The sequence below is a fragment of the Sphaeramia orbicularis genome, chromosome 9, assembly GCF_902148855.1.
Source record: "Sphaeramia orbicularis chromosome 9, fSphaOr1.1, whole genome shotgun sequence".
In the NCBI taxonomy this organism is placed as follows: Eukaryota; Metazoa; Chordata; class Actinopteri; order Kurtiformes; family Apogonidae; genus Sphaeramia; species Sphaeramia orbicularis.
In genome coordinates, this window is record NC_043965.1 from 11,862,288 (window position 1) to 11,876,468 (window position 14,181).

Here is a 14,181-nt window from a genome sequence, read left to right on the forward strand (position 1 = left end):
TTAGAGGTAGAACATTTAAAATTATAGTCAGAGATAAAAAGAAACAAAATCAGTGTTCAGAGAAATTAAGTAAAAACCATCTCTGAGGCATTTTGAAAGCAAAGATAACAACCAAACCAACTAATGATGTGTATCCCAATATAAAACTATATTATGACATTTGTCAGTATTGTTTTGTATCTCAGACCCCTGTTAGAAAAAAACCCAAAAAAGCACACCTAAATTCAACAAAATAAAAGCATGTGACATCGTTTGTGTAAAAATGATTGATGAGTGATGTTTGTATATTTCTGTTTGTTTAAAGGTTTTCAACCTAATATTCCTCTCAATAAAAACTAAAAGGAAGAAGAGTTGAGCTATTTCATCTTTTGTGGTTTGCCAGGCCATTTTCAAGTTTGGGCAGGAGCTGAATGATATAAAAGCTGTATATACACTCACAGTCAATGAAAATTTTGAGACCATATTTTTCGACATAATTTTTATTTTGAAACCCTAAACTGGAATTTTTTCATATGAATCATTTGTTTAGGACAGGGGTGCCAAACTCATTTTGGTTCAGGGGCCACATTCAGCCCAGTTTGATCTCAAGCGGGCCACACCAGTAAAATAATGACTTAATAACCTGTAAATAATGACAAATTCAAGTTTTTCTTTTTGTTTTAGTACAAAAAACCCCCAATTAAATTATGAAAATATTGACATTTTACAAACAAGATGTGAATAACCTGAAAAAACAGAAATTTCATTTGAAAAATTTGAGCAATTTTAAAAATATTAGGCCTTGACTTATTATTTATACATGTACATTACACACAATGTTACATAAACGTTTGGTAACAGACATAATGTTAAAATTTTGGATTTTGGTCTAAAATTTGAACAATTTCTACAATATTCCATCTCTTATTATTAACGCAACTCCAGATCACAGTGGATCCATAAATGCACAAAACGTTCAGTAACAGATAGAATATTGTTAAAACTGCACATTTCAGGGTGTTCATCTGTGTTTTTATTTATGTATTTATTTGCATTTTATTGTGAAAGAATAGTTTTGTAAATGTAAATATTTTCACAGTGTAATGTAATTTTTTTCACTTAATTTTTTTCCACATAATTTTTCACAAAGAAAATTTGTTGTCATTATTTATGGGTTATTGTGTTGTTATTTTTACTGTAGATCACATTGGTCTGTATGTGGAACCTGAACCAAAATGATTTGGACAACCTGGACTGTTCAGGTTAAGTTTTGCACGTTCATCCTGCGGGCCAGAATGGAACCTTTGGCGGGCCAGATTTGGCCCCTGGGCCACATGTTTGACACCAGTGACTTAGAATATTGGCACACAGAAACAACAATCTAAAGTTTCAAGAACAATTTCAAAACAAAAAACTTAACAAAAGAAAATGGCACTTGCCAAACACAAAGTCACAACAGTAGCGGTCCTGGTCTAGAGTTGTCTCTCTCTCTCTCCCTGGACACAGTCTATGGTCAACAGAGCCTGTGGTGTTGTGGCGTTCAACCAGGTTTCTTATTGTGGGTTGGGAACAGCCCATCCATAGGCCTGGCTATGTCACTGGAGCTCAAACCGGCCTCCACCATACCTAGTGCCGGAGACGTTGTTCATGTAGACGTGGCATGATGTCGTTCACTGGACTAACAATGGTGGCCTTTTTTGGGCCTTTATATAGGCCTTCAAAACCAACCCTGAAATTGTGCAGATACCCACTGAGTATTGAGTATTGCTCAATGTGTATTTGGTCCACTTTTGCAAAGAGACCCACCCATGTGCAACGAACCGTAACAACATGACAACTCATCATTATCTCAACTACCCAAGCACTAAGTCATCAATAAACCCACAATGAATAATTACAACCCCCTACAAGTAGAAATATGCAAACATTTCTACCTCAAAGTTTCTATTGACTGTCAGTATAACTTGACAGTGTCCCAATACTTTTGTCCATATAGTGTATGATTTAGGCCAGGGGTGTCAAACTCATTTTAGTTCAGGGCCACATACAGCCTAATATGAAATAAAGTGGGTCGGACCAGTAAAATAATGTAAATAATAGGATAAGAACTGATGAATAACATCAACTCCAAAGTTTTCTGTTTTTGAGTGAAAAAAGTAAAATTCCGTAATGAAAATAATTACATCTATGAACCGTCCTTGAACATAACATTAACAAATATGAACTACCTGAAAATTCTTAAGAAAAATAAGTGTAATTTTAACAACATTACACCTCAGTTTATCATTCATACATGTGCATCACAGCTTACAGATCACAATGGATCTACAAACACACACAACATTTGATAATAGGAAAAATACTGGTAAAATACTACATACTTCTCTTAAGACATTTTAGGTTGTTCATATTTTTTGTGAAAGGCTAGTCTGTAAATGTAAACATTTTTGTGTCATTTTACTTTTTGACACTAAAACAAAAAGAAAAATTTGCTTTTTTTCCATTATTTATAGGTTATTATGATAGTATTTTACTGGTCTGACCCACTTTAGAGTGAACATCCTTGACTGATAATATCTTCAGTGTAATTTTTACATTTCACAAATTCATCCCAGGGGCCGGATTGGACCCTTTGGCGGGCCGGTTTTGGCCCCCGGGCCACATGTTTGACACGTGTGATTTGGGCAATTATGCTATGAAGCTAACGTGCAGGTCTTTGTTCTTTTTGTGTTTTTTTCTTTGGGATGTGAAAAACAGCCTCACAGTAAAGCACCTACAGCTACTGAATACCCCATGAACCTCAAGTCATTGTCTATGAATTTGTCTTGTAATATATGGATGGTATCCTTTCTGACTCCTGGTGCCTGATGGGTAATGGCTTGGATTTGACTCAATCAGATCAATCAAATGTGAGACTAGTGAGATAATAATAAAATATCTTAGTTGGCCAACCAGACGGAAGTTAAATCTCCCAAATGCCCCGTGAACATGCCCTTTCTTAAACAATACCGTGAAATTGAAATGCGCTACTCACTGGGTTTGGACTTTTCACACTATGCTTTGCAGACCTGCTTCTAGGGGCTCAACACATAATATTATATTTGACTACTCCTGGGTCCCGTGGCGGATGTTCTGCCTTTGAGCAGTCCCTAGTCATCCAGTTTATGCAGCGCTTGGACAGACCTGGCAGCTCCCATATGCCCACATGTGAATATGAATAAGTGTTTAAATGTGAAGTGAAGCTCTGCTGAGATTTGAAAAGTGTACTTTTCTCTACTCTACTGTATATATTAAACCAATAAAAAGGTATACATAGCCTCTGGATTTAACCCCTTTTGTTGTCACTTGCTTACATTTTGACACGGATGTCAGACCCTGAGAGATAATCCTCACTTTTGCCCTTAAAATTTTAAAAAGAGGATTATAGGAATACTCATATGTACAAAGGTGGAAATTTCTTTTTTTTTTTTGCACAGAGAAGTACCGATACTGATGTAAAAAAAAAAAAAAAAAAAAAAACTTAAGTAGAAGTAGTGATTCAACTTGTGTACTGCTGTAAAAGTGAAAAAGTACAAGGTTTGAAAAGTGTAAAAGTAAAAAGTAGTCGCTTTAGTTTGTTGCATCTTTTACATCTTAATCTTTTAACAAGGATCGTACACTGGCTTTTGCAACATTTCATGCATTCATGCATTCATTCATTTTCTGATCCCGCTTTATCCTCACTAGGGTCACGGGGGTCGCTGGAGCCTATCCCAGCCACTATGGGTGAAGGCGGGGTACACCCTGGACACATTTAATTCAATATAACATTAAATATCTTCAACATAGAATCAAATTAAACAGAACAAACAAAACCTTAAGCACTAAATCATGCAATTTGAGAAAACGGGTGTGTTTTTGTTTTGTTACATCTTGTGCAGTTTTTTTTCCTTTATTTTCTTTTGCATCATTGTTGTGTTGTCTTTTTCATCTTAACCCTGTAAAGCCTGAACCATTAAATCCTTGACAGAAAATTCCAGTTAGTGAAATGAACATTTAAAAAAGAACGTTTAAAATAAAATAAATTAAAAAAACAAACGGAGCACACACTTTTGAAATAGAAACAACAGAGCAAAGTGTAAAAAAAAAAAAAAATAATAATAATAAATCAACATAGAAGAAGAGAAGTAATGATTGAAATGTAAACAGATCATTGCATATTATATTATAGAATTTGCACTTTATATGTAGTAAATACATTGTGTAGCCAAATATTACACAGTGTTGTTATATTGCACATAAATGAGCTTCACTGGAGTGGGTTATTGTTCAGTTGTGGTTTCAAATGGATTCAAACTACCATAATGAGCCTGTTTTGAAAATGTAAAGAGTAGAAAGTATAGATATTCATGTTAACCCTTTCATGCAGGAATTATGAGAGCCTTAAATAGCCTTATGAGAGCCTTAATTTTTTTTTCCCGAAGTGTTTTTACTCCTCTAGGCATTGAAAAAACAATGCGATTGACTTTTTTTTAAAACCTTTTTTTCATGGAGTTGCAAAAATGTCCTTTCCGCTGGACACCATGTATTTAATTTTCGAAATGAGGAAACATATTTATTGATATTCTGTGTGAAAACTATGAAGCAAATCTGATGTTTTCTCACATTTTAACAAACTCTAAAACTGGTCATTACTCACTGCATGGAGATAATATGCTTTTTGTCTAACCCATAAAAACCCAGTGCTACTTTTGTCATCATTTTGTTTAAAAAAAAAAAAAAAAAAGTTAATTACAGTCTAATAAAAACAACAACAAGCAACTGATTTACACTCAAACATGTTAGTGCAGATCAAGTTTATGAAGAACAGCAAAGTTACAGTAATTATATGAACTGCAGTGTATAGGATGATGCATGAGCGTCCACTGTGTTAGCAGATATGGAACTAAAATAACAAAATCCATGAGTAGAACAGCTGTAAAACATTTGTCTACTGTAGTGACCACTGTGCATGAAAGGGTTAAAATATGCAGAGAATTGAAAAAAGAAAAATTAACATTCAAGTAAAGCGCAGATAAATGAAAACCCAAGTAAAGTTACTCGTCACCATCTGTGTGTAGCATGTAAACTAGACAATGACCCTCTTTTGAAGATACTTACGTAAGAGCAGATAAAAACTTTGTCAAAACAACACGTGAGTCAGAGAAGCAAGAGTGATGTGTTTACTTCATACGTTGAGTTTTCAGTGTGTGACAGAAGATGTGGAGTGACTGCAGTGCAAAGGTCATCTCACAACTGAGAGGCCAGTACAGAAGGGGGGGGGGGGGGTTGACCACCATCACCTCAGGGGGGGGTCTCAGCTCAGCAGCACGCTGACAGGGATGACAACAGGGTTTCTTCAGACTGAACTGATGTGTATTCTCTCAACACTGAAGTGGTCATGTGACTGGGCTCAGTGTTTGTCAGAGGTGACCGGTAAAAGGTGCTTTAGTTTCCAACTGTCTTTCTCAGCCCTGATCATCATCTTCTCCACCTAAAATCCTTGTTTGTTTTTTTTTCAAAGCCAGTAAACATTACATAAGATAAGACATTATTAAACCCACCATGGGATCCCACACTGTTAATAGTGTGTCTAGTCATATTTTATGTCTATTTTTTATTCTCCTTTTAGTTCTATTCTCTTTTACTTTTTCAGAAAATGATTTATTATGACTTATACAAATATTTATTATGATTTATAATGACTTATTTTTTCAGAAAGTAAGACTAGAATATAAAATTTTTACATTTTGTAAAAAAAAAATCCGATTTATTTATTTTTTGTTTTGTTTTTGTAATTTTATATTCACTATTTTCTTATTTTCTTAAGAATATATATTTTTCATTAATATTATTGAACTGACTTTAGTTGCACTCCTTATTTCATTGCACACATAATGACAATAAAGGCTAGAGTATTGTACTGTACTGTATTGGATTATATTCTACCCCTGGCAATGACAATATTTTCAGAACACCAGGAGACAATATTTTATGAATGACTATTTTACAATTCAAAGTAAAAACTAGAAAAACACACACACACACACACACACACACACACACACACACACTCTCTTCTTTAATCTTTAGTTTTAAGAATTTGAGTTTTGGCACATCCAAAGGAAGTAAAGATACACTGTTGAAAACTGGAAATAAAGACTGCATTATACTTATTAATGTTTGACGTTTACTTTCTAATTTTGTTTACCTGAAACTGTAGGTGTACGTTCTGCTTCAGCTCTTGAATATTTGTAATTAAAGCTCCAGTGCATCAGTGTTTTCACTGAAAGGTACTTCCACATTTACCACATTTGGATTGTGATTCAAGTGGTTTGAGTGGGATTAAGGCTCCTGTACCACGACTGGACTCTGTTTACAGATAAGATATTTATTCTATATTTTATTTTACTTTTAATTTAATTTTACTTTTACTTTTGATTAAATAATTTTCTTTTTTTATATTTCATTTTATTTTACACTGAACAAAAATATAAACACAACACTTTTGTTTTTGCTCCCATCTTTCATGCGCTCAACTCAAAAGTCTAAGACTTTTTCTGTGTTCACAAACGGCCTATGTCTACTATAATATTGTTCACAAATCTGTCTAAATCTGTGTTAGTGAGCACTTCTCCTTTGTTGAGATAATCCATCCACCTCACAGGTGTGGCATATCAAGATGCTGATTAGACAGCATGATTATTGCACAGCTGTGCCTTGGGCTGGCCACAATAAAAGGCCACTCTAAAATGTGCAGTTTTATCACAGCATAGTGCCACAGATGTCGCAAGTTTTCAGGGAGCATGTAATTTGCATGCAGACTGCAGGAATGTCCACTAGACCTGTTGCCCGTGAATGTTCATTTCTCTACCATAAGCCATCTCAGTTTCAGAGAATTTGGCAGTACATCCAAACAGCCTCACAACCCCAGACCACGTGTTACCACCCCAGCCCAGGACCTCCACATCCAGCATCTTCACCTCCAAGACCATCTGAGGCCAGCACCTGGACAGCTGCCGCAACAATCGGTTTACATAACCAAACAATTTCTGCACACACTGTCAGAAACCATCTTTCTGCATGCTCGTTGTCCTCATTGGAGTCTCGACTTGACTGCAGTTTGTAGCCGTAACCGACTTGAGTGGGCGAAGGCTGACATTTGACGGTGTCTGGCACTTTTGAGAGGTGTTCTCTTCATGGGTGGATCCTGGTTTTCACTGTACAGGGCAGACGGCAGACAGTGTGTATGGTGTTGTTTGGGTGAGCGGTTTGCTGATGTCAGCGTTATGGAGTGGCCCATGGTGGTGGTGGGGTTATGGTATAGGCAGGCGTATGTTACGGACAACACAGGTGCATTTCATTGATAACATTTTGAATGCACAGAGATACCGTGACCAGATCCTGAGGCCTGCTCTTGTGCTGTTCATCCAAGACCATCACCTCCTGTTGCAGTGTGATAATGCACTGCCCCATGTTGAAGGACCTGGACACAATTCCTGGAAGCTGAAAACATCCCAGTTCTTGCATGGCCAGCAGACTCACTGGACATGTCACCCACTGAGCATGTTTGGGATGCTCTGGACTAGGGATGTAAACAAATAATCGACTATCAATTAATTGCTGATAAGAATTCACTCTGTTAAATTACAGTAATTGTTGGTTAATTGCCCTCTTCCACAGCGGTATTTGTGGTGTCAACAGTAGGGGGTGCCACTACCTAAACTAGGCTTCATTGCTGACGTTCAATAGCCAGAACCGAATCGTGGCATCGATGAGTTAGAATGGCTTTAGGGACATGGTGGAGGGAAACACAGACCGGTCCGATCAATTTATTTTTTTAAATTCTGCAGAATTTCTTTAGTTCTACTCCATAAATGTTATTGCCTGTACTGCATCCAATGGTACAGGAATATGACATGTTTTTTTTATGAAGTATATAAGCAATATTTAGCTTTTATTCTTAAAGACCTTATTGAAAGAGAACTTTAGGTTCACAGGAAAAATCACTACTTATCTATTAATCATTAATCAAAATGTAATCGTTTGTTCCTTGTGCTAGTATCAACATTTCCTGAAATTTTCATCCAAATTCTTCCATAACTTTTTAAGTTATCTTGCTAACAGACCAGCCAGCCAGCCAGCCAGATGGATGGATAGATAGATAGATGTTCCTTGGTGGAGGTAATTAATCGTTAACTTGTCTCCCTACTCTGGACCGACGTATACAACAACATGTTCCCGTTCCTGCCAGTATCCAGCAACTGTGCACAGCCTTTGAAGAGGAGTGGACCAGCATTCCACAGGCCACAATCAACAACCAGATCAACTCCATGCCAAGGAGATGTGAGGCAAATGATGGTCACACTAGATACTGACTGGTGTTCTGACCCCCGGACCCCCCAGTACAGTAAAACTGCACGTTTTAGAGTGGCCTTTTATTGTGGCCAGCCTAAGGCACACCTGTGCAATAATCATGCTGTCTAATCAGTATCTGGATATGCCACACCTGTGAGGTGGATGGATTATCTCTACAAAGGAGAAGTGCTCACTAACACAGATTTAGACAGATTTACGAACAATGTTTGTGAGAAACAGGCCTTTTGTGAACAAAAAAGGTTTAGATATCTAAGTTCAGCTCATGACAAATGGCAGCAAAAATAGGTGTTGCATTTATCTTTGTTTTGATGATGATGATGATGATGAAATTCTTTATTCAGTCATCACATAATAATACAGCCAGTGCCAACAACACTACAAACATTACCAACAGGTTAATGACTGCAAAGGCACAGGCAGAAGCAGAATGCTTATATTAATGCCTGTCTTACATAACAAATTCAGCTACCCAGCATTCAATATAGGAAAAAGAAAAAAAAAACAACAATAATGCATACAACCAAACAAACAAGCAAAAACATAAAGAGGTGAAAATAAACCAGAAAAATAGAAAACTTAACCCACCAAATTAATGGTAATTTAATGTAGAATAAAAAAAAAAAAAAAAAAGATTTACCTATTACTTATTAGAGCTTAACAATTGTAAAAATTGCCTTACATACCATTTTTTTAAATATCAAAAATGGGCTCCACATTCTTAAATCCATGCTGGCCTCATTCCATAGTTTAACTCCAACTACAGATATACATTTTTTTTTTTTAAGCTTTTTTAGCTTTTTAATTTACAAACATCTCACAAATCATATTTAGACTCATGTGTTGAGAAGAACCTTTGTACACAGACGGGGAGTAACTTTCATTTGGCTTTATACATTATTTGCATTATTTTATAGTAAACCAAATCATTAAATTTCATAATCAATTCATTAGTATGTTCATAGTAACCGGCCTTACTAATAATACGTACGGTTCAGTGTACTGTACATTGTGGATGCACATGGTGTGATATGGGATGTAAATGTCTCGCACTAAAGGCGTTTCGGTGTCAACAGTTTATTTTCAGATAGGTATAGAGTTGAATATGTGAATGACTGCTTTGATTAATGTTTCTTGTATGTTGGGACTTTTCAGATTTGCATCCAGCTTACAAACCACAGTGTATCAAACATAAGTTATTTTACTTGGAAAAAAAAATAAGACAGGTTACATTACTTATTACATTTATAGCAGGGTGACTATAAACTGTGACCAAAAGTAACTCTACTAAGTAGGTGTATTTGTTGGCATGTTATGCATTGTTATAGAATATTGGAAGGGTATTATTCTCTTTCGTCTGGTGCAGCCTGTTTACTCTTATTTTATGTTTTACTTTTTTCTCCAAATGCACCATCTGTGTGCTACTGAACAAATGTAGCTCATCTTTTTGAACAGTTCCTTTCTTGGATAATGGACAGTGTTGCGGTAAACTGTGCATGCAGTACAGAAGTTGGACTTATATAATGATATAATCGAAGCTGGGACTCATCCTGACTGAAGTGCAAAAGTAGAACAGGTCAGTGTCCGTGGTCAGCCTGGCAGTGAATAATCACTGCAGTCAGCCATATGACACAGAAGCAGATACAGGAAAGCCAGATCTCCTTCTCTTTATCGCACAACACCTATTACACGTTGTATTTGAAGAGTTACACTTTGCAATGACAAAGCAATCTTTATGATGAATGCCTTCCTTTTTGGTAATATAATGAATATTTGCTGCCTTCAGGCCTTCCTTTAATAGTGACAAGTAAAATAACCTTACAGCAGGAAAAAAAAATCAAATCAAATGGCCCAATTCATTCATGCCTTGAATTAAAAAGGTAAGATGTCTGGAACTTTTCTCTTTAGCGGTCATAAGCTGCTATAGATCTGCAGCTTTTGGTGATTTTTCCTTTCAGAACCTTTTAGAACACGTTGAAAAGTCTCTGTGTCTTGTCCCCAAAATGAGAAGATGATCTGCACGACATTTTTATTCCGTGTCAATTTCCTCCCAAACACCCAGCAGGATCTCATTGGCATACAGACACTGCATTAGTACAAATATTACTTTTTTAACACACACTTACTAAACTAATGCCTCGCCTCGGCTGCAGCCCCAAGAGGAATAGTTGCGTTAAAAAAAGATCTTTCAAGCCTAAGTCCCAGTGAACGCAGGGCCTGTCTCACAGAAAGACATCGAAGGGAAATTAGTGTCATATTTTAAAACACACTGATTTGGTTCTACTTCATATCGTAGAGTCATGGCGGTCACCTAGAAGTTATAGAATGAGTCTTCTCGTGGCTGGGAGGGAAGAAAGAATGAGTTTGGATCAAGCATGATAAGTTAAGATGAGATTTTATGAGATTTTATAAGATTTTTATGAGATTTTGTAAGATTTCATGAGATAAGATATTATTGATCCCACCGTGGGGAAATTGCACAGTTGACAGCAGTAAATACAAAAATGAAGTGCATAGAAGACAGAAACCAGAAATATAAATTTGTAAAACAACAAATTAAAAAAAAAAAAAAAAACTGTTGTGGCTGCAGTTTATATAAATATTTATTAGTGCTGTCAAACAATTAAAACTTTTAATCAGATTAATCACAGGGTTGCTGTGGAAAAATTTAAATTAATCACAATTAAATATTAATTTCTAATCTATATTAATCACATTTCATTTTGCACGCAGGGAATATATATATGCACTTAACATGTTTGAGGTGAGCAATGCGTTAGCTGAAGTGCTAGCAGACTCCCTGACTAACATATACTTTGCGCTACTGTGGTATTTTTATAGGAGTGATATTTTGCTTTTTTAAATGGAATTACACATTTTCAAACATTTCCCTGTGGTCTACATAAACTGTAAATGCTCTGCTTGGGTCTGAATTCTTCATTAATTCAACTCCGCAGGTCCGTCTTCAACCCTATTTCTGACTAATGACACCAGAAAGGTGGTTTTGAGCGCTGGCCCTTTAAATGCAAATGAGCCACTTCATGCCCCGCCCCCTCCAGGATGTCGACTGTGCTGCTCTGTCAGGTTCAACCAACAATTGAACATTTTAGGTAATCGGTCCGAAGTTTGATCATATTTTCAGTATGGACTACAACCACTGCTGCTGACAAACAATTATGGCGTGCTCTGAGAAATGTTGGTCGGAAGTCTTGACCTTATATGTGCAAATGTTGTGACGTAACTAGTTATAGACGTAACAAGTTAAGCAGGAATTAAAACAGGTTGTAGAAATCCGCTCAATTTTCGCCAAAATGAATAAAGATAGCTTTGCAGCACCTGGAGGGTTCAAATTCAAACCTTTTGAACAATTAGGGTCAAAATATACAAATGAACCAAGGACTAATAAAAGTGGGTTTAGCAAAATATGACGCCTTTAAAAGATTTTAAAAAGTCTTAAATTTAACTTGTAGAAACCTGTAGTATGTATCTATCGATTGATCGAAAACAAAAGACTAGCTGCATTAAAAATGTTATTTCATAGTTTATAGTTCTAATTGTTATTAGACTGTAATAAATATATATATATATATATATATATATATATATATATATATATATATATATTTTTTTTTTTTTTTTTTTTTTTTTTTTTACACAAAATGCTTTTTTTTTTGCATATTATCTCCATGAGGTGACTAATAACTAGTATTAGAGTATGTTAATATGTGAGAAAACATAAGATTAGCTGCATTAAAAATGTTCATATTTCATAGTTTATAGTTCTAATTGTTATTAGACTGTAATTAATAGTTTGGGTTTTTTTTTTTTTTTTTTTTTACACAAAATGCTTTTTTTTTTTTGCATATTATCTCCATGAGGTGAGTAATAACTAGTATTAGAGTATGTTAATATGTGAGAAAACATTAGATTAGCTGCATTAAAAATGTTCATATTTCATAGTTTATTGTTCTAATTGTTATTAGACTGTAATTAATAGTTTGTTGTTTTTTTTTTTTTACACAAAATGCTTTTTTTTTGCATATTATCTCCATGAGGTGAGTAATAACTAGTATTAGAGTATGTTAATAGGTGAGAAAGCATAAGATTAACTGCATTAAAAATGTTCTTATTTCATAGTTTATAGTTTTCACACAGTTGATCACTTTCTGATATTGCGTTTTAAATACATGTTTCTTTGCTTCAAAAAATTTAACACATGGTGTCCAGCTGAGTGGAAATTTTTGTAACTCCGTGAAAAACAGGTTCATTAAAAATTTTTTCCATCACATTGTTTTTTTTTTTTTTTTTCATGCTGAAAGAGGAATGAAAACACTCGGGGAAAAAAATCTTGACTAAAGTTCACATAATTAACCCTTTTATGCATGAATTATGAGAACCTTAAACAAGATTTTTTTTCCTGAGTGTTTTTATTCCTCTTTAGGCATGAAAAAAAAAATGTGATTGAATTTTTTTTTTTAAATCAACCTGTTTTTCATGGAGTTACAAAAATGTCCACTCAGCTACACCATGAATTTTATTCTTGAAGCAAAGAAACATGTATTTAAAACCCAATATCATCAAGTGATATGAAAACAGTGAAATGAAACCATGTTTAATGCAGCTAATCTGATGTTTTCTCACATTTTAACATATTCTAATACTAGTTATTACTCACTTCATGGAGACAATATGCAAAAAATAAATATTAACAATTGATTTCCACTCAAGAACCAATCAAGAACAGCAAAGTTACAATAATGGTATGAATTGCAGTTTATGAGATGATGCATAAGTGTCCACTGTGTTGGTTGATATGGAACTAAAACAACAAAACCCATGAATATACAAGAGTAAAGCTGTAGAGCAGGGGTGTCAAACTCATTTTAGTTCAGGGGCCACCTTCAGCTAAATTTGATCTGAAGTGGGCCGAACCGGTAAAATAAAAACATAATATATAAATAATGTTAACTCCAAACTTTTCTCTATATTTTACACTGAAAAAGTAAAATTAAACAATGAAAATGTTTACATCTACAAACTGTCCTTTCAGACAATGTGAATAACTTGGACAAACTGAAAGAATAAGAGTAATTTTAACAATATTCTGCCTCAGTTTATTATTTAAACATGTACATTACCACTTGCAGATCACAGTGGCTCTACAAAATCACAAAACATTTAATAACAGGCAGAATATTGTTAAAATTGCACTTATTTTTCTTAAGACATTTGAGGTTCTTCACATTTGTTCAGATTATTCACATTTTTTGTGAAATTATACTTTATTTTTGTTTTAAATACATGAAAATATTTACATTTACAAAGAGAAAAAATTGGAGTTGTGAGTATTTATAGATTATTATGATAGTATTTTACTGGTCTGACCCACTGGAGATTGAATTGTTCTGAATGTGGAACCTGAACTAAAAGGATTGTTAATTTCTTAATACAGTGGTTCTTAACCTTGTTGGAGGAACTGAACCCCACCAGTTTCATATGCGCATTCACCGAACCCTTATTTATTAAAAAATAAAATATGATTTTTTTTCAAATTCAAGACACAGGTATATGTTTTACTGGTGCACAAAATGAACCGTGCATTAACATCACTGTGTTAACAGAACAAAACCAATACAGTGCATGAAGTCACAACAAACGACATACCTTTTCACAAAGACATGACCTTTTTTAATACTACCGCACTGAAATGGTTTTAATTTTTAAACTTATGTATTCCAATAATGAACTTATTGTATTTATGCTATTTATCATTTTTAACATTTTAACACACACTCATCACCTAATTTC